This window comes from Vidua macroura, chromosome 6, assembly GCF_024509145.1.
Source record: "Vidua macroura isolate BioBank_ID:100142 chromosome 6, ASM2450914v1, whole genome shotgun sequence".
In the NCBI taxonomy this organism is placed as follows: domain Eukaryota; kingdom Metazoa; phylum Chordata; class Aves; order Passeriformes; family Viduidae; genus Vidua; species Vidua macroura.
Window position 1 is genome coordinate 3,130,867 of NC_071576.1, and position 19,830 is coordinate 3,150,696.

Genomic DNA, 19,830 nt, shown 5'->3' on the forward strand with positions numbered 1-19,830 from the left:
AGTATTTTACTCCCCATCTCATTCATTAGACCATGTCAGCTCCAGGAGTACCATGTCCATTCCCTCACATAAATCCAGCAAGTTTCTCTTTTTAAAAGGCCAGACACTGTCTCTGCCATGGCAATCCAGCTGTCTGGCCAGATGCCTGCCCTGCGTGCAGGGCCACAAGAGCTCAGCTTTGGCAGGTGAGGGCAGCCCTCTCCCAGGGGCTCCTGCACCCTTTGCCTGGCACTGCCACTTGCCCTCTGCTCCTTCCCTGCAGCCCAGGGAATTGGGATGTCCCCAGGGACTGTGTCCCTGTCAATGCCAGCCCATGGGCAGGAACAGATCAGCAGAGATCTCAGGGAGCCAGAGCTGTTCACCAGCTCCGTAGCAAGAGCTGATGTGGAACAGGCTGCTCAGGGAAGTGGTGGAGTCACAATCCCTGGAAATGTTCAAAAGATGTGTGGATGTGGCACTTGGGGACATGGGTTTGTGGTGGGCTTGGCAGTTGGACTCCATGATCTTAGAGGGCTTTTCCAACCTTAATGATTCTATGGTTCTATAAACTTCTGGATGACTGATTTCATCCATGGTCCAGCATGGTCCTCTCATGCATCTGATCACAGGAGCTGTGACACAGGAAAAAAATGGGACTCCCACCCTTTCTGCAGAGCCACATCCTTCCTTCATGACCCTAAGGAACAAATCTTTTATAACCCATGCTTAAATAAGGTTACAATGTTGAGAGAAAGGAATTACAGAGAATAACTTGCATCTGGTACTGGTTTGGAGTTTATCTCTGTGCTTCCAGCTCAAGGGGACACAATGTACCCCCATCCTGCCCCTTTTTTATAAGTTGCTCAAACCAGCAACCACCCCAGTAAAGCTGTGGGAAATGCAGGAAGTAGTTCTGTCCTTGAAATCTGACCTGAATTTTTACTAAAAAGCTAGCAATTCCAATAAAAGAACAGGGGCACAAAATCAACTATTTTTAACACATCTGTCTACAGTTAAACAACATTGTTTTTCTTTGTGAGAACTTAGTAACATCAGAAAAGTTGGAGAGCCTTCCTGGGGCTGAGGTATTACAGGGCATCTTGTATACCTTGGCATTGTGTGGCTTTCCAGGACATCATTTTAACACTTCACAAATCAGGCTTTATGGACATTCTTCTCTCATAAATCCTCTGCAAAGCAAACACAGAAATTACACGTTACACATAGCCAGGTAAACTGCACGGAAGATCACCAGCGAGCAGAGCATTTTTAAAATGTATAAAAACCATAAAGCATTTTGGGTGTTTTATGATGGCAACATTTCTTTTAGGGCCTGATCCAGCCTTCTTTGAAGTCAAATGGAGCCTTTCCATTGACATCAGAGGGTGTGGGATTTGTCTCACAGCAACTTATACCAATGAGAACAATATTTTGCTCTGAAGTCATTACTTTCTGCCGTGGATGTTTGGAAAACAGCTCGTCACCTGACAATACACCCTGAAGGTACTGACAGTCCATGTGTTTTCATTATTTAAAAATGAGACTTGGTAACGGGCTCAGCTGTTTAGGGAAGGTAATATTTTTCTTAAGTACGCCTACCATAAAGTAAATTACCAAAATCTTCTTCGAGCTGTAACTAAAACACAAGGGCACAGCTGCCCTGGAGGAGTAAAAGGGTTCTCAATGTAAACTCCACTGATATCATCACCATCAGAAGGTCATAAAATTGATTGATTATAAATACAGTCCTCATTTGTTTACAGCTTGCATTTTTGGGTCCTGGGTAATTAGCACATTAACCATCCCTCAAAGTGAGCGCTTACAGGTGCCGCTCCCAGATAGCCACAGTGGAAAACTGCACAAGAGCAGCCTGATTTTCCTTCCACAGTTCCTGGACGGAGGGGAGAAATGTCAGTTATGTGTTTAGCTACTTGATCACACCTACCCAGGAGCCAAGGGCGTAAGGGGGCATTAAAATGACCTCTTAATTTCCTTCAGCGCTAAGGTAGCACCCAAAAAATGAGAGACATGTCAGCAATGTGAGGGTGATCTCCTCTTCGAGAAGCCTGCGGCTGCCAGAAGTCTTTTAAGATTCTTTTTCCCTCGGCACAAGCCAACAAAGGAAGATAAAGATCACCCTATTTGTGGTAACTGGTACTTAGTTCCTTTTAGTTACACTTAAAATAAACTCTCTTTGAGTTCTCCAAAGGTTTCAGCCTTCAGACACACCACTACCGAGCTGTAAGCCAGCCACCTTCCTCTCAGCCCCTCTTGGCTCCAAGTTCACGACTACTCTGTGCTCAGGACATTAAACTTTAAAGTCACGTTTTATTTGTACAGCTGGATGCATCAGGTTTATGCTTATTGTCTAATTAGCCAACTAAACCACTTCTGAAAGGGTTTTAATGCTTTACCCCCAGTGAGATCTCCGTAGTGAGTGTGTGTTGAAATGCTAATGGAGACAAAGAATTCCTTTTTGTAGGAATTTGCAGTATTTTGGATGCATCTCGTGGGCCAAATCTTCAACTGCTGTGGCTTGGTTGGAGTGAGGCAGGTTATTCCCAATTACAGACGTTGAAGGACTCCTGAAATCTAACAGCATGCCAGAGAAGCTATTCACTAATATTCTGGCTTTCAGATGGCTTAAAACTCTACAGCCAGTTTCCAGGTTTTTCCTGTTTTCCACAGAAGTTTATTAGACATGCCTCCTGCATGTGGGATGAGATAACAGCCACAGGATTCACCAAGGCACTAAAGATTAAAGTAGGCATCATCTGCCCTGGCATTTACACGATTTTACAGATTAATTCTTTCAAAACATTCCCACTGGCATCATCTGCTGCACAAGTAATCTAAAAATCCCATACTTACAATTTTTTCATCCATGAAATGAGAGTAGTAAGTGAGCAAAAAGTGAAGTCGCTGGCATAGCTGATGTCATCTGTGCATTAAAAAGGAGACCTTGCTTTACTTTTGGGGGTATTTCTGTTAATGCTACCAGTTCCTAAATGGAAATATTTTGGAGAACTGCCTCTTCTGATGTATTTGTAGAAGTTAGAGCAAAGAGCAGCCTGAGAAGAGCCTCTAAACACTACAACACCGGCAGTAAATAATGCTAATAACCCTTAATTATGGGCCTTATTTAATTCCTGTTTCCAAGTGCCATGAATGTAGCTAAATGAATGTGCTAAATGATAGCAAATTAGCTTTAAAAATGTTAATGGAAAGTTGCTTAGTGCTGAAGGCTGTTTTTAGCCCTTCTGGCAGGAGGGGAACTCCTCCATTAAGATTCCTCTCCAGTCCAACTGAATCCACAGATGACCCATTCAGTTTTTAGATCCTCACACTTCTACACACCCAGAGATCCATTTTCACTTTAAATCCAGAAAATTTGAGTTGTTTTACTCCTAAGATTCTTTTGTTTATGATTGGACTTGATTATCTTACAGGTCTTTTCCAACCTAAATGATTCTGTGATTCTATGTTTTGGATTACTGAATCCTCCTTACACAGTTGTTTGATTTTGCACTTCAACACCCATCAGTGCATGCAGCAGCCAGCCCCAGCTTGGCTCATTCGAGATCTGTTTTGAGTTCGAGGTGGCAAAATTTTCCCATAACGTTTATCCAAAGAGAAACATGACAAACATTGCAGGTGCAGAATACTACACAGTGCTCCCTTGGTCTGATAAAATTTAGCATCTCTGTTCCTGCATCCTGGGCATGATGCCTCCTTGTAAAACTGTCTCATGAACAAACCATAGAAGAAAAGATCAAGCAAATGATTCAATTTCTAACATTTGAAATCTCTGGGGTTTTTATACTCGAGCCAGTTGCCCAGCTGAGCCCATAAACTCAACTGCAGTGGAAAATATGATGTGCTTGGTCAGGCAGTGTTCCTGTAACAGTGATGACCCAGCAACATGAGCACAGCATTTTTTCTAGCTGCAAGTGCTAATCTTTGTTGAACTAATTGGTACAAAGAAGAGCAAAAATTAATCACAGAATACCCTCAGCTGGAAGGGACACACAGGGATCGTCCAGCCCAACCCCTGGCCCTGCACAGGACCATCCCCAAGAATCCCACCATGTGTCTGAGGCATTGTCCAAATGCTCCCAGAGCTGGCAGGTTTGGTGCTGTGACCGGAGCCTGTTCAGCGCCCCACCATCCTCTGGGGGAAGAACCTTGTCAAGAGGAAGAGCTTCTGTTCTGAAGGTTGTCCATCCCTCCACCTGCACACCTGCATCACTTGTGCTAATATTATTCCTTCTTACAAATTTGGCTTCAGATTTGACCTTTGCAAGCACTAAGAGAAACAGGTGATGAGAGACAACACCACCCTACACCACCCCCATCCCACTCCCAAACCTTATCTTTGCAAAAAAAAAAAAAAAAAAAACCCAGACCAAACTTGCAATTTATCCCAGAAATGTCTCTGGCTATTCTGAAATGTTTTGCTGCCATTCTCCATCATTTGTTTTTTTTCACACTGCTCTCCTGCTGCACTTTGAGGCTGGATGATCACTTAATGTAAATTGTCATGGGCACCCAAGTCATTGACTTAAGCTGGTTTATAGCAGTTAAGGATCTAGTTCCTGACAGCTCAGCTTTGGCAAAGAAAGGGCTGAACTGTGTTTTGCAAACAAGCAATGCAGTGAATTTCATTCTGTTTCTCTGTTCATGAACCAACACTGGTTTGGTAAGAGATATTTGTTATTCAAGTACTTGTTGGACAGCTTGGATCAACAATGGCTCATTCCAGAAACAGTTCATTTCAATTTCTTGCTGCTCATGGGGTGAGAACTGTCACCTAAATCAGATGGTACTGATGCTAATCTTTGAGGGGATGAGTAAGCCTTTTAAAAATAGGAGAACAAAGGCTGATGAAGAACAAATATACTTGTTCACATGTAAATGCAAGTACAGATACAAAGAACAACCAATTCCCAAACTAGCATGCAAATAAAAATCTGTCCAGGCATAAACAGAGAGTTATCAAGGATACTGACAGCCGCAGTCTGGCGAGCCCAGGTGGAGTAAAAAGTATCAGCGTGGCAGGGTGGTTATAGCCACTCTAATTAATCTTCTGTCCCAATGGCAACAGGATTTCAACCTCTTAATTCCTGCACTGACCCCGCTAAACTGTGGCTGAATTACAGTATCCTCCCTGCACAGCTATTTAGGCTTTCAGGGATGAAGCATTCAAGGCATCCCTTAGTAAAATGCAGCAATGCTTAATTATTCACTGTTGCTATTTGCTTACATTTTCCTGTTCAGAAATGATCCTAGTCATGTTCCCACCTATCAGTTCATGTTATTTCTTTCACTGCTAGATTACAAATCAGCACTGGTACCTTTTTGCAGTCAAGTACACTCTTCACCTCCTCTTTCAACACTCACAGTGACCATCTCACAGTACTCAACCAGCACCTTTCTCTAAACATTGGAGAGTTGAGGTGAACTTCAGGAAAAATATCAAATAAAGGTCGAACTTCCTATGAATTTCTATGGGGCATCAGGATAAAGACATCAGAATGTCCCTGCACTGTATAGTGGTGTGTGCAGGGTTTTCTCACACCTTTTTCATGTAGGCACAGGCAGAAAAACAAGGGATTTTTCAAAGCTCTGTCACTTTAACTGCTTTACTAAAACATCTCTGAAGATCCTGCAACTTCACTTACTACTCTGCATTGCTTCTCTGCTGACACCATGCTCAGGACAGTCTCCTTGGCTTGAGTATCTGCTCGGCCAGCCAAGTCAAACTGACTTCAGAACATTTTATGAAAATGTTAATATTGCTTTGTTACCTTACCAGGCAGATGTGAAGCCGTTCCCAGTTGGATTTCGACATCCCAGTGCTGGTGGGTCAGTGCCTATGGCTGCACAGAGCCTTATGGAGCTCCTCATTACAGCACTGTTAGAGTGATGTTATTGCAAAGAGGAGTTTCTACATGCCGTCGCTGCAGCTCTCACCTCATCACCAGCCAAATGAAGGAATGAGGAAAAATACTAAAAGAAGGAACTAAAAGTGACCTGGAATTAATTTCACTGAAATAAATATTTTTGTGAAATCAGCTGTACAGGCTAAGCTGTTACTGCATCACCCAGGAATGAAGGTTCACTTCTCCAAGATGCAGAACTTTTCTGTGGATTGTTCTGAACCCATCATGATTCCTCATCCTCACCATACTTTCTCTTTGGAAGTACCATAAAGAACTTATTCTACAGCTTGGGCCATATATAAAAGCTCCTGAGCACTAGGTTAGTTCAAAAGTGGAAATCAGAGTTTCATAAAAGGCTTATCAGATACAAAGATTACATTTTCTCTCCAGATAACCACAGGATGTTCACAGTCCCATTTGAATTCCACAGAAACCTCACTTAAACTACTAGAATTACTAGAAATTACTAAATCATAGAATCACCATAGACTGGTTTGGGTTGGAAGGAACATTAAAGATCATCTAGTTCCAAACCCCTGCCATGGGCAGGGATGCCACTCACTTGATCATAATTGCTCAGGACCCCATCCAAATCACCTTTTCATTAACATTTGAAACCAGGGCCTACTTCTAAAGAGGAGCTTTCAACTGGCATAAATCAGATTATCTGTACAGATACCAAAGAGCCACAGAAATTGTAGCACTGGAGAATCTGTCCTGCCCAGGTTCAGGGAACTCCTGCAGAGCTCTCACACAGACCAGCAGTAATGTATAATATCCAGATTTCAGGAAACCATCTGGGAATTCCCCACGGTGCCCCTCAACCACAAAGGTTGCCCTGTCTTGGTTTAATTTAGCCAGTTGTGGTCTGCCCCGTGCAGGGAGAGCACATCCTTCTAAAGACATTAGTGACTCACAGCCAGAACCAACCATTGTTGAGAGAATTTGTTGTTTGTCAGGGGAAGCTGAAAAAAAAGTTTTGCCAAGCACTTCCTTTGGTAACATCCTATACATTTTAATGTACAGCTGCTGCCCAGGCAAGGGAGGTAATGTCCCCAGAATGAGCTACAGCTAAATAAGTGCATCCAAATCACAGGAGTGCCCTTGAGCTGCCCCAAGGAGCTGCTGTCCTTCCCTCAGGCATCCCAGTCCTCTGCACAACTGATCCATATGAATCCAGTGTTTGATAAACACATTCCAGCAAGTGGCAGGACCAGGCTCTTCTCAGGAGAAAACAAAAAAACTGGAGAGACTCTGGCAGTAGTAATTCTCAGGAATGTGCTTCTTACACTTTTGGTTTTTAATTACAACTGAAGCAATTAATGGCTTCAAGACAAAAAGGAAAGAAATTAGATTTTCTTGGACATATAGATCACAGCCTTGTGGGATAATTAAATGAACAAAATCTGCTGTAGAAGGAAGAGCACCCAGTCCTGCCTGTGGGAGAGGAAAAAGTCACCGAGCTCAGCTCCCTTAGCGCTGCTGGTTTGCACTTCACTATCTGAACCATCTCAGAGTGAGTCACCTGTGTAAGGTCCACAGCATCACTTTGTTTCCCAAATTGCTCCCTAGTTCTGCATCAGCATCACGACTCTGTGTCAGGGCCCTGAGGGCACTCGCGGCCCCCACTGGGTTTCCTTCCACACCCCCTGCCCAGGAGCTCAGCCCAAGGCCATCAGTCCCAGCCTGAGCTAAGCCTGCAGGTTCAAGCCATCCTAACCAGAAAACAGCCTGCGATGTTGCTCACGCCTGAGCATCGGAGCGAGTGTGACCCCTGGAGCAGGCAGCTGGAGGAAGGTGATGAGAAGATGGTGCTCAGGTGGAGACCCAGCTCACCCCCCTCCATGGAGCACCAGAACTCAGGGAGGAGAAAATCACATATGGAGCTTTTAGACAGTGGTGTTTTCCACACAGGTAGAAAAAGAGATCTAAAATACTTATTCTGTGTTAAAACACCCAACTTTAAACACAGACTAAATTTGGGGGATATATCTCCCAGGAATGAATTCTATCACTACTTCAGCTTTTCCCAAAAAACTTCATAGAAAATAATTACTGAGAAACAGCTTCTTACACCAATCTCACTTCAGTAACTTCACAAAAGCAGTAAGAATTATAGAAAAACCAGCACAGACAGCATTCCCCAGACTTGCACATGCACATTCACAGTTTGCTTTGACATCAGGCTTGAGTTTCCCTGAAGTAATCATCCATGTTTCAGGTTTCAATTTTTCATTGCCCACTTTGGGGCCTGACTTTCAAAGAACAAAGAACTTCCTGAAAATCAGTTCCTTACATTATGGGCCAGTTGTTAATTAGAGATGCAGGTGCCTACATGAGGCATTTCATTTGGACATTTTTGCTTACACACTCTGAGCCATCGACTTCCTCCTCATCCATCAGCTGTGCAACACACAGAGCTTGTGCATCACCATTCAGGGAGCTGAAAGGAGCTTCCAAAATTAAAATAAAACTTTGGAAATTATTTTCTGGCAAGTGCATTGAAGGCCTGCCTGCTACTGATGTGGACAAGATTTGTTTTACTTTTTTGGTGGGCAAGATGAGTTCTGAAAGAGCAACTCTGATGAAAATTGTCCTGGCATTTAAGTGACATTTTGGCAAAACACCATGGAAAGATTTGGTCACATCCTCTCAATGCTTAATTTCTTCCTTAAATGTGCTTTTTAATATGTCACAGTTGTTAAATTCGTAACAAGAATTCCCCTGAGACTAAACAACAGTGCTTGGTATGTGAAAAATGAACAATACATTTACATCAGTAAACTGAGAGGAAATCTTAAATAAATGTATCATTGAGTATCAATAGATGTTATCTTCATGAAATTTGACTGTTTTGTGGACTGATCTTAGCAGCAGGATGTCCTAAATAAACTCAACTATATACATATATTGTCATATTCATTCAGTTATGACAAAACTACCCAGATTTGCTTCTTCTGATGGTTTTATTGCTGTCAGTCAAACATCACTGTCTGGGAAGGCAACAAAGCACTTAAATTAATTTTTAAACTTTCATTATTTTTAAATGGCCAGCATAATCCTAGAATCAAATCTTGAGATGTATATCTTCCAGCTATTTTTGATGGAAGGGAAGAGGAATTGAGATTTCTATGCATTCTTGCTAAACCTGGTGTGAAATTTGACTGCTGGTGTGTTCTGTGGTGTTGCTGCCTTCATGGGCTCTCCAATAAAAGCTTCTGCATGGTCTAGTGGAAGGTGTTCCTGCCCATGGCAGGGGGTTGGAAAGAGATGGACTTTAAGGTCCCTTCTAACCCAAAAAACTCAGTGATTCCATGGTTCTGTTCTTACTGCCCTAATTTTCCTTCTGTAGGACTAACACTTCGTTGCATAAATCCTCAGAACAAGTGAGTAACAATTTAATTTATTTGTTGTGCAAAGTGTTGAGGACATTTCTGGGTGCTGTGGACATGCTGAAACCAGTGTATTTCCCAGCCAATATAAACAGATTTCAGCACATTTGCATCTCCCACCAGGACAGAGGGTTCTAGTCCCATTTTAGTGGGGTTTCCCATACAGAGCATTCACTGTGTGCTGGTGTGGCAGCAGGACCATTCAGAACAGGAACTGACCCATTTGCTTTTTGCTTTAAAAAGTAAAATCAGCCCATTTTGGATTCTGGCTTCTAGGGCAGAAATCCCATAGTGCTTTTAGCCTTGAGCATTTACTCAGACATCCTTTTGGCTTCGGTAAGAACACAAACAGCGCAAATTAACAGACACACCAGTGCACTGGGATTCAGAAGTTCAGGAATCAGTTCTGCTGCTAACTGTGGCCACCTGCTTTACCTCTCAGTGCTCCTGCTCCTCTCCCACTCTGTCTGCCTCCTCTATTTGAACTGTAGGCTCCTTAATGCAAATACCATCTTCCTCTAACAGTGCTGAGTGCCCAGCCCTGGAGCACTGACCTCTTTTGGGATTATCAAACATCTGTACTATAGAAAATAAGAGCTTTACTAATAGATGTGGGTATTTCAGCCATGGCCTATCAGCCCTGTGCTCTCCAGCTTTGTTATCTGTAATTATTTATCTGCTAAAGCTGTTCCCTTCTGCACAGCATAACCCTTCCCTGTCCCCTTAACCCACTGCTCTGTGTTATTCCCTGAGACTGCATTCAGAGGATGTTAGTACAGTTGTAAATTCAATCATTCCACACTATCAGAAAATGCACAGGTCAAGCTGCCCCTGCCTTGAGCCCCCAGAGCACAGGCCATGATGAACACACCTTCTTTCTATGCTCAGTCCATATTTTTTCTCCACTGGCATTAGACATGCTCTTTATGGACAGCAGAGGTGGAGGGAACTCAGATTCAGGGGGGTTGGTGTGCCCCTGACTCCAGGTCTCATTCCAGCATGGGGACAAATGGCCATGGATCTGCCCTGGGTTGTCCCAAAGTCTGACTCCATTCCATCTTGTTTGAGAACCACCTGTATCTTTCATGCCAGTGCTGGTCTCCTCTCAGAGTCAACTCACTCGAGTTCCCATTTTCACACCCACATTTCTCTTTATAACTCTGTCTCCTTTTGCCTGGCCAGAGAGTCCCCACTCCTTGTCCTAAAAATGTCCTTCTCCACAAAGAATGTTTCACTGTCCCTGCTTCCTCCTCCTCTTCTCTACCACCACAGGTGATTGTTTCTGTCCCATACATTCCTGATTTTATTAACCCCACACAATTTTCTGTCTCAAGCTCTGTCAGACAGCTGGCTCTATCCCATTTTTATACCCACTCTGTAAGTCCCGTGCAGTTTCCTCACGCTGTTTCTTCAGGCATAACCTTGGAAAACTCCTTGCTCCCATTTCCCTTTCCCCAGTCTTTGTGCTAGTCCTGGTCTCCTCTGAATTTAATTCATAGATTCCTCCTCTACATTTTCTGGCATTTGATGACCCAGGAAAGAAGAGCACAAAAGGAGCAAGTTCTAAAGCCAAGCTACATCTGAGGGGAGGCCTCAGCTTGTGCAGCTTCCTCACAAGGGACAGTGGAGGGGGAGCTCCAATCTCTGCTCTCTGTGACAGTGACAGAACCTCAGGGAACAGCTGGAGCTGTGCCAGGAGAGGTTTAGGTTGGATGTTAGGAAAGGTTTTTCCCCAGAGGGTGCTGGGCACTGCCCAGGCTCCCCAGGGAATGGGCAAGGGCCCTGACACTGCCAGAGCTCCAGGAGTGTTTGGACATCACTCTCAGGCACAGGATGGGATTGTTGGGGTGTCCTGTGCAGGGCCAGGAGTTGGACTGGTTGGACCTTGTGGGTCCCCTTCCAGCTCAGGATATTCCATGATTCTGTGCATCCCCCTCCCAGCACTCTGGCCTGCAGTTATGTTTGGGGCAGGCAAACCCTGCCAGGATTTCAGTGAATCCCCACTGAGCACACACAGACTGAGATCTTCCAGTCTCATGATTTGCCAAGGTAAGGCAGATTTGTATTGGTGTAGGAAAAATACAACATCCTTGGAAGCAGCAGGACAAATACACTGTGAAGAAATGATGTAAGAAAAGCTTTCTACTGTTCTTCTGAATGGAATTCCTGTCCTCAGTCACCAAAAGAGTACCTGCTGCTTCTGGGCAGATATTTTAAGGCACTTGATTCATTAATTGCACTTCACCTGATAAGTTTCTGGGCCAGTACCAAAAATAACTGTATTCTCTGCTCAGACATATTTTGAATGGTGCCATGTGATGATGGGGGGAAGGGAGAACATGCAATTCTGTAACCTTCAAAGCCCACAGTTCTCATTAACCAGCACTAAATGTCAGAGCCTTTCTAGCTGAACCTGGCAAAGTTATCAAGAGAGTTTCAAACTGGGACTCCTACAGGAACAAATCCACTTAATATTTGCCCACATCACCTCTGCTGGCCACGGGTATCGTGAATGTGTCTTTGATCTATTTCTGTGAACATGATAAAAGGCAACGTGTCCCCAACAAAAGCAACACCTTTCTCAATTGGATGGACTTCCAGTATTCCAGAACCTACTACGGAAACTATTTACAAGAGCATGGAGTGACAGGCCAAGGGGAAATGGCTTCAAACTGTCAAAGAGTAGGTTTAGATAAGATGTTAGGAAGAAATTCTTGGCTGTGAGTATGGAGAGGCCCTGGCACAGGATGCCCAGAGAAGCTGTGGCTGCCCCTGGATCCCTGGAAGTGTTCCAGGCCAGGCTGGACAGGGCTTGGAGCAGCCTGGGATAGTGGGAGGTGTCCCTGCCCATGGCAGGAGGTGGAACTGGATGCTCTTTAATGTTTCTTCCAACCCAAACCAGTCTGGGATTCTATATTTCTATGAAACACCTGGCAACCAGTGGCCTAATCGTGCTGCACTGATCTTCCCAGGACAGAGAGACACCAGCACCTTTCCTCTCTACCTGCTCTCAGGACACTGGATCACATCTCTAGAAAACGAAAATCAGAAGAAATCCAGCTGCAATAGCCCAGCCCAGACACTGTGCAGGTGGCAAATTCCCCCAGGACTCAGTCAGACAATGCTACTGCTCATTAGGGGTGGGTGGGACAGGAGAAATGGGAATAGACATTTCCCTTCATTCATCAAACTGGAACAAGATTGAGAGTTCTGAAAAAAAAACAAGAACTTGGAAGAGTCAATGACTGGGGACAAATCAGGAGAGACTTTGATCATTAAAAGTGCAAAGAATGAAGGTTAAAAAGCAGTTGTTACATAAAGGGGATTCTTTAGTTACAGGAATGTTTGATCCAATTCACAGCTAAGGATGTGTACCCATTTTAAATGGAAAATCCTTTAGCTTTGGTATGAATTTATCTATCCTGCCAGACAAATTGCTCATATCAAACTGTCATTTGGATGTTCAGCCATTGAAAACACAGTTAAAGCATGTCCCTTAATTAGAAATCCCGTGGAAACGAAAACAATCCTCTCTGGCATCTACTTACCCTGGATGGTAAGTTGGACTTATCATCTGGCCCAGCCTCCTTCCTGTTTGCGTGGGTGGATCGAGGCAGACAAGGAATCCTGCTCCCCTTCCAACAGCCCTCGGAGACAAGCAACCTCCCAGGCCAAGGTTTCATCTGCCACAAGTGTCTCTCTGCAAATAGGTCTGGGAGACACGATGAGCTTCTCAGATTAGAGGTGGATGGGACAGGCGTCTTCTGCTCAGTAGGGACCAAGGGAAGCTTAGCTCAATGTTTTAATGGATAAATCTGCTTTAAATCTGTTTCATTTCACTAGATAGGAGTCTCTTTGATGAGGCTGAATTTATTTTCCATGCTAGTAAAAACAATGTAACTCACTTATTACCTTCTGCAACTGGAAAGATGAAGTAACCTGGCCATATCTGTCCTTCCAACCATTTTACTGCTGTCTTATTTTTTAATTAAATATGTTGTTCAAAGTCCCATGTCCCAACAATTTGTTACTATATAAAAATTTCAAGCTCATTAAAAATTAAAAGAGGTCTCTAATCCTTACAGTAGTGAAGAAAATCTTACAATATTAATCCCAAAGTTTAAAAAGCCAAAGGTAGATTTACCTTTCAGTACCTGCCTACAGTCAACCAATGCACCTTTGGGATATGTTAAGATCTTTCTAATTTAAAGTGTTTAATTCAAGATGGAATAACATCTTGAATGAAATGGTTCTCTTTTAGGCAGTTTTGACTTCAACTCAGGAATCACACAGTGGAATTCTTGTATTTCTCAGATCAAAATTGAGAACCACTCCCAGGGACCTCAGACTATTCACTGATGGGAAAAGAACCCCAAATGCTCTGGTTTTGTGCTTGTGGTGACAAATTCACGAGCTTCCAATGTTATACACTGGCAATGTTGATGCACTGCATCCAATTTTTTGAAAACTTGTTTTGTTTATGGTCCCTTTTTACAGGACATTTCTCACTCTATAGGAAACAGATCCTGAGCTCTCAGCCAGCATGGTCAGTTCCCTTGAGATGAACTATCTCAGGATTTTACCTAAAGTAGATCTAACAATTTCTCCTCTCCTTCAGGAAGAGCTCCTGAAGGGATTACCAGATCAAAGGGCATATGCAAGAAAACCACATCTCTCAGATTTCCCAGGTTTTACAGAAGTTACAGACCAGCATCACAAAGCCTTGGTAAAAATTTCCTCTTATCCCACAAAAGCACCTGAGGAGACTGAAGAAGTGACATAATCCTATTCTACAAGGGCTCCACATAAGCAGGTTCAGAGGTGCAAAGAAAAATCATACAGAAGGGAACCTGCCTGTGCCAATCTTTCTCTGGGAAAGCTACTCCTGCTGTGGGACTAGTTCAACAAGTCTGGAGTGGTTTTGTTCCTTTTCCATTACTTTTCCCACCAAGAAGTTCCCCATTTCTTGGCTAAGCTACCCAGGACAGAGGCTGAGGAGAGGAGATTGACTGCTAGAAGCAATAAAAATAAGAGCAGGGTATTAAATAAGGCATTGCTTTAGAGTAATAGGGAGGGTGGAAAGGAATGGGCTCATGCATATTACAATCCTACTATAAAAGAAAGAATTCTTAAATGAGTATTAAAGAGGGCAGAGTTACAGCATGAGAAAACTAGTTTAATCACCTATTGTGCAGCTGTGGTTAATTTTGTACAGATTTTACAGACATCCCAGCTATCATGCAATGCTCCATGCAATCACTGTGGGTGACACTCCACTTTTATCACAAGTCCTGTTAATGATGTCATTACTTGGGCAACTCTTCCATCAACCTCAGTGAGATGTTTCCTTAAGTAGGACCCGAGGTCAGATAACACCTGATGAATATACATGGCAGGAGGACAAATCTGCTTCCTGACTGCACAGAAGAGAAACATATGGTATGTGGGGATACAGAAATACACACACAGGCTTCCCACCCTCCACCTCAGCAGGATTAGCTCCAACCATCTTGGTAACAAACCTTTAAAGTCCCTCTGGTGAGGGGTGTCTCCATGGGAAAGCCATGTAATAGCCTAAAATTCATTGGGATTCTAGTCCTTGATTGGGAATGTAAATTACTTTCTACAGATTGGGTTTGAAAATTCATTAACAGCTGATTGATCTCATGACATCTAAGTCATGACCGAGTGATCAGAAGACTGTTTCTGATGACCACCTGAAAATCTAACAAACAGGGAGCTTGATGGCTAAACAAGCAATTAGCAGTGCCAAACTAGATGATTAGTTATCAATCAGCTCAGCTGCTGATGTTCATCAGACACTTTAAAGAGTGCAGCAAGCTAACTGGAAAATTGTCCTTAATCACTTATCAGTTTGCTAAATCATGGAGAGCCAAATGAGCTCAACAAGTTGTTCATTAAATCCTAAGCAAGCCCAATCTCTTTTCACAGTGCTTTTAAATCTCCAGGCATCACGTGAAGTGTGTCTTATCCTGACAGGGACATCCCCCACACATCCAGGAAAGAAAAAGAAGATAAGAGTCATATTTAGTGTAACTCAGTGAAAAGCCAATTTTTCACTTGCCAGACAGCTCATGCCCTTAGAAATAAAACTGCAGACAGCCCACACGCCCAGACCACCTGTGGCAGGTTCACCAGCACAGGGAGTTACACAGAGCATGGCAAACACATGCAGATCTTGGAACATGGATTCTTTCCATCTCCTGCCTCAAGGGAGAGAAGGAAGAGGATTAGACCTGCTAGAGCTGCAGAGCCCAAAGTCTGGGAAAGAGTTAATCTGGCAGTCCCAGAACCTGAAAAGAAAGAAGGAGCAGCAAGGAATGGGAGATGAGATAATTTGCACCCAACTAGTGAATCCACAGGAATGACTTGCAGGCTGCACATTTTAAAATACCTCAATTCCTGCTTAGTTTGGGTTTGAACATCAAGGTTTCTTCTATTACAATGGCTATTGCAACAGAGTCACTGCTAGACTACAACATTGTCACTGAGCTTCATGAAATTAAGAGGAAGCAGACCCTGGAACAGGTTGTGCACTGAGGTAACTCCTGTACTTTCCCTGGCTTTAAAGCCTGGTGAGAGCACTTGCACTTGGTGTGTTACTGCACCTGCTGTCCCCAGATTTCGGCACACACTGACAAAGGAAGGCCAGCCCTGTCCCCAGGGTACTGATGGGAAATTGCAAAAGGAATCACTGATGTCACCATTTCTGATGTGGGAATGTATCGTAAACACACTCCCTCACAAAATGAAAACTTCTCCAGAAGAAGAAAGGAAATTCTGCTCCTTGGAAAAAAAAAAAAAAAAAGCCAGATGACTTGGGGTACAATAGTTAAGTTTCCTCATGGCCACAGAAAAAACAGTTCTTGGTTTGACTGGAATTGTCCATATGTGCTGATACATGTTAATGTTAAATCACTGCTTGGTTGAGCCTCTCCTGGTGACCTGGAGTACCAGTGGAAGCCATTTCATTTCTTCCTTTGATTTTCATTGCTGTTCTTCTATGAATTACTTCAAACATAGAGGTAGGCTTTTCCTGACCTTTGGACACGTTGTAGCTGCTTCTTTCCACTGGCCTCTCAGTGTTAGGGAGAAACCAGCCAAGATTTAGAAGCACTTGTAGTTGCAATGCTGTTGTGTACTCCAGACCCAGGGCTCCTGGTCCTTGATGCCTTTTGGTTTTGTGACTTTTAATCTGCTGAGTAAGTGCTTGTCAAAGGAATGGCATTTCTGCCCCTGTGTGTCTGAAGTGCCACAATCCTGACAGTTGTGCAGCAGATGGATTCAGTGACACAGCAAATCCTGCAACCACTGAGGGATGTCTGTGCTCCTGGGTGGAAAGCTCTCCTTACCAGGCAAGTGAATGTCAGGTTTTATGTTCTTCTTCCACCTATCCAAGCTGATCCCCTTCAGCCCTTGTGGTGAGGTTCCCAAGTAGGTATGAATGACAAACAATCACAAGTCTGGGACACATATTTTTAATCTGATAAGAATTTTTGAAAATGCCAATCTGTGTAGCTAATTTTTATTCACTCTTCGAGTTGCTGCTTCCTCCCCTGTTCTCTTCCCATGAATATTCAGGATATTCTTTATTTTTGGATTACAATGATCACAGCCTTTGAGGTGAGTACCTACAAACTCCTTTCCTGTTCTTTCAGCCAGCAGCCTGCCCAGTGACAGAGTAGAAAAGCAATAAGATAAGGTTGGCTTTGCTTTAGCAATCTTCTAGTCTTTGGGAATTATCTAAATGTTCCCAGTACAGCTGCAAACACAGAGAGGAAACAGTTGTACAATTTCATAAGTACAGTTTGGACAATGAAACAAAAATACCTGGAGACAACAGTAAAAGCAAGAGCCACAAGATCAGCTTATTCCCCTGTGTCTTTGGGAAGCAGGGAGGCGTAAACCTCCTAAATTTTATCCTTGCCATTGTACTGAGGCATTCACATCAACACATATAAAAAGATTAAAGTAAAATATAACAATTGTGTGTTATCTCCTTAGTAGTTAGGGAATTTCCTTAAAAGGAAATGCATTTTATTATCTTAACAAGAGTCAGAAATTTTTAAAGAAAGTTAACTTTCATTCATCTCAATGACAGCCTAGCAGTGGGGGATGGAAGAAGCCTCAAGTTTGATTAATAAAAGGTTGCAATCACAACTGGCCATTTTGAGGCCAGAACCCAAAAACCAGGAAAGGCGGTGAGAAGCAAAACCCCACCTGAGTTCCTGCAGCTGCCCTGGCCAGCAGGACCCTGCCCACCTGCTTCACCTGCAGGGTCAGGCTATAGGTAGCTGGGAAGCCCATCACATGCGTGTAGTCAGGCTTGGGAATGTAACTTTGCACTAAAACTGTAAAAGACCTATTGAACAGAACTTTTCCAAGCATGATGTCAGTGGGTGGGGGCACTACCAGGCTCATGATAAGCCAAGTATAACCACAGCTGAAATAAAACATTTGCATATAAATTTTCCCTCCTAAAATTTATTAGCAGCAGAGAGATAATGGTGTAACGAGTTGATGAAGAGTTGCCATGAGCTCATATTTTATTTAATGTGGGGCTTGTAGGCATTGTTGCACAGAGGAAAGACTCATTGTGTGCAGTACAGTAAAAACTGCGGTTTAAAACAAAGGGATAAAATAGTTGCCTTAACACAGCAGCAGCATTGTCATTGTAAATCTGCCATGCCACATGTTTTATTACATTTTCATAGCAGAAGAGGGAATTTACGATGTGATACTACAAGCTCCGCCAGCCTTCTTCTGTCAGTGGGGTACCTCTCTTGACTCATATCTAAAATATTTGCTGATACTGAAACGTGACTGTGAGATACAAAAACAGTCTTTTACAACTCCAGAGGACATTATAGTCATCTAGCTTAGAGCAAAAAGAAGAAAAACAAATCACTTGAGCATCAATTTCTGCAGAGAGTGGGCACTTTCTGAGGGAATAAAGAGAGGGAGCCAGTGCTGAGTTGAGGCTGCTTTTGTGCGTAAAGCAGTAACACCAAGATGATATTATTGTTGTTATTATTATTATTATTATTATTATTACTACTACTACTACTACCACAGAAACAAAATTGGTGCCAAAGGTGTATGTGAGAGCTTCACCTTCATCATTACGTTTTGGGGTAATATTCACCCAGTGTGGACATTTTGGGCTTGAATCTCCTGTAGCCAAATATCAACAGCAATGGGTCAGGGCATTGCATTCATTCCTCCTGGCTTGAACTAAGTCACAATATGTTCCCCACAATCAAGGATGATCATTTATTTCCTTTCTGGGGCCAGCTACAGGATATTCTGAATATGCTGGCCTAAATACAATTGTTACTTAACCATGACAAGACCATGTACTTTCCAAATACAAGCAAAGACTTTTGATACTAAAGGTTTAGTATTGAGAACCCTAAAATTAGAATAGGTTCAGGTGACACTGCAAATTTAATTTGATCAAGTATTAGGCAGGTTTCTGTTCACCATAGTAGATAAAAAATTTGGTGTCAAGTAAATTCTTAGGCAAAAAGAACAAAGAAAATGAGCCACAGCTTAAGAGTAAGACAACTGTAACAAAAATCTAGTAGGTTGGTTTTAAATCAAGAGGGAAATAATAAGAAAAAGGACTTCAAAAGCATTTGCAGGGAGGAACATTCCACCAAGACAAAGTCATCTGTCCTTGCTTTCCCAAAAGCAGCATGATCAAAGCTGATTATGGGATTTCAAGTCCTGAGTGTTTCTTTGTATTGCCCAAGCAGAGAGGGAAAATGCTGGATGATACCAAAAGGACAAAAGGAAGATCCTGAGATATTACAAAGCAGGGAACAGGATTTAATGTCTTTAAAGACCATCAGTGCCTCCATCCCACCCGTGTGATGACGTGAGACACAGTCTACCAGGGTTATGATTGGCTGTGCAGCTTGAGGTAATGCACTGATATAACACTAAACAACAACATATGCATGGCATTTGTAATGAGATTGGACTTTTAACCTTCTGAAACAGTGGGAAATAACGGGGCTTTTAAAAATACCAGCTCTGAGGTAAGGAGAGGGTCAGCCCAATACAATTTATAAATATAAAACCAGTTGCATAGCTGAGTTTCACTTTAAAACATAAATTATTTGAAAGACTAAGAGGAAGCCAGAGGAGGAGTGAGAAAAAGAAAGCTGGCAAAGAGGAAAGAACCAGAGGCAACAGAAGAGATGGGAGAGGAGGAGGGTAGAGCCTCTCACAAACTACCCCAGTACCACCTCTGGAGCTCCACCTCACACACCAGTTACTGACTGTCCATTGGTCTGAGCAGCAAACTCTGAACACCAAAGTCTGAGGGGTGACTCGTCCTCACTGACTGAAATGAAACCAAATGTTTGTTCCTCTGTAAGGCCCTAGCTGCAAACACCACGTGCTGACAGCTCCATCAGGATTGATGGACCAGATGAGGCTGGTGCCAGACACCCTGAAGCTTTAACTGCAACTAGAGTGGATCCAACAGA

At 43.0% G+C, this 19,830-nt stretch overlaps 1 long non-coding RNA gene across 1 annotated transcript in view; it reads right to left on the reverse strand.

Moving 5' to 3' along the window:
* Nucleotides 1-1,087: 1,087 nt before the first annotated feature.
* The window catches only part of LOC128809538 (uncharacterized), a 79,730-nt gene continuing 60,987 nt past the window's right edge, over nt 1,088-19,830 (reverse strand). The window contains exon 9 of the long non-coding RNA XR_008437757.1: nt 1,088-1,169. This is a non-coding gene — a long non-coding RNA (uncharacterized LOC128809538). The remainder of the gene's footprint in view (nt 1,170-19,830) is intronic.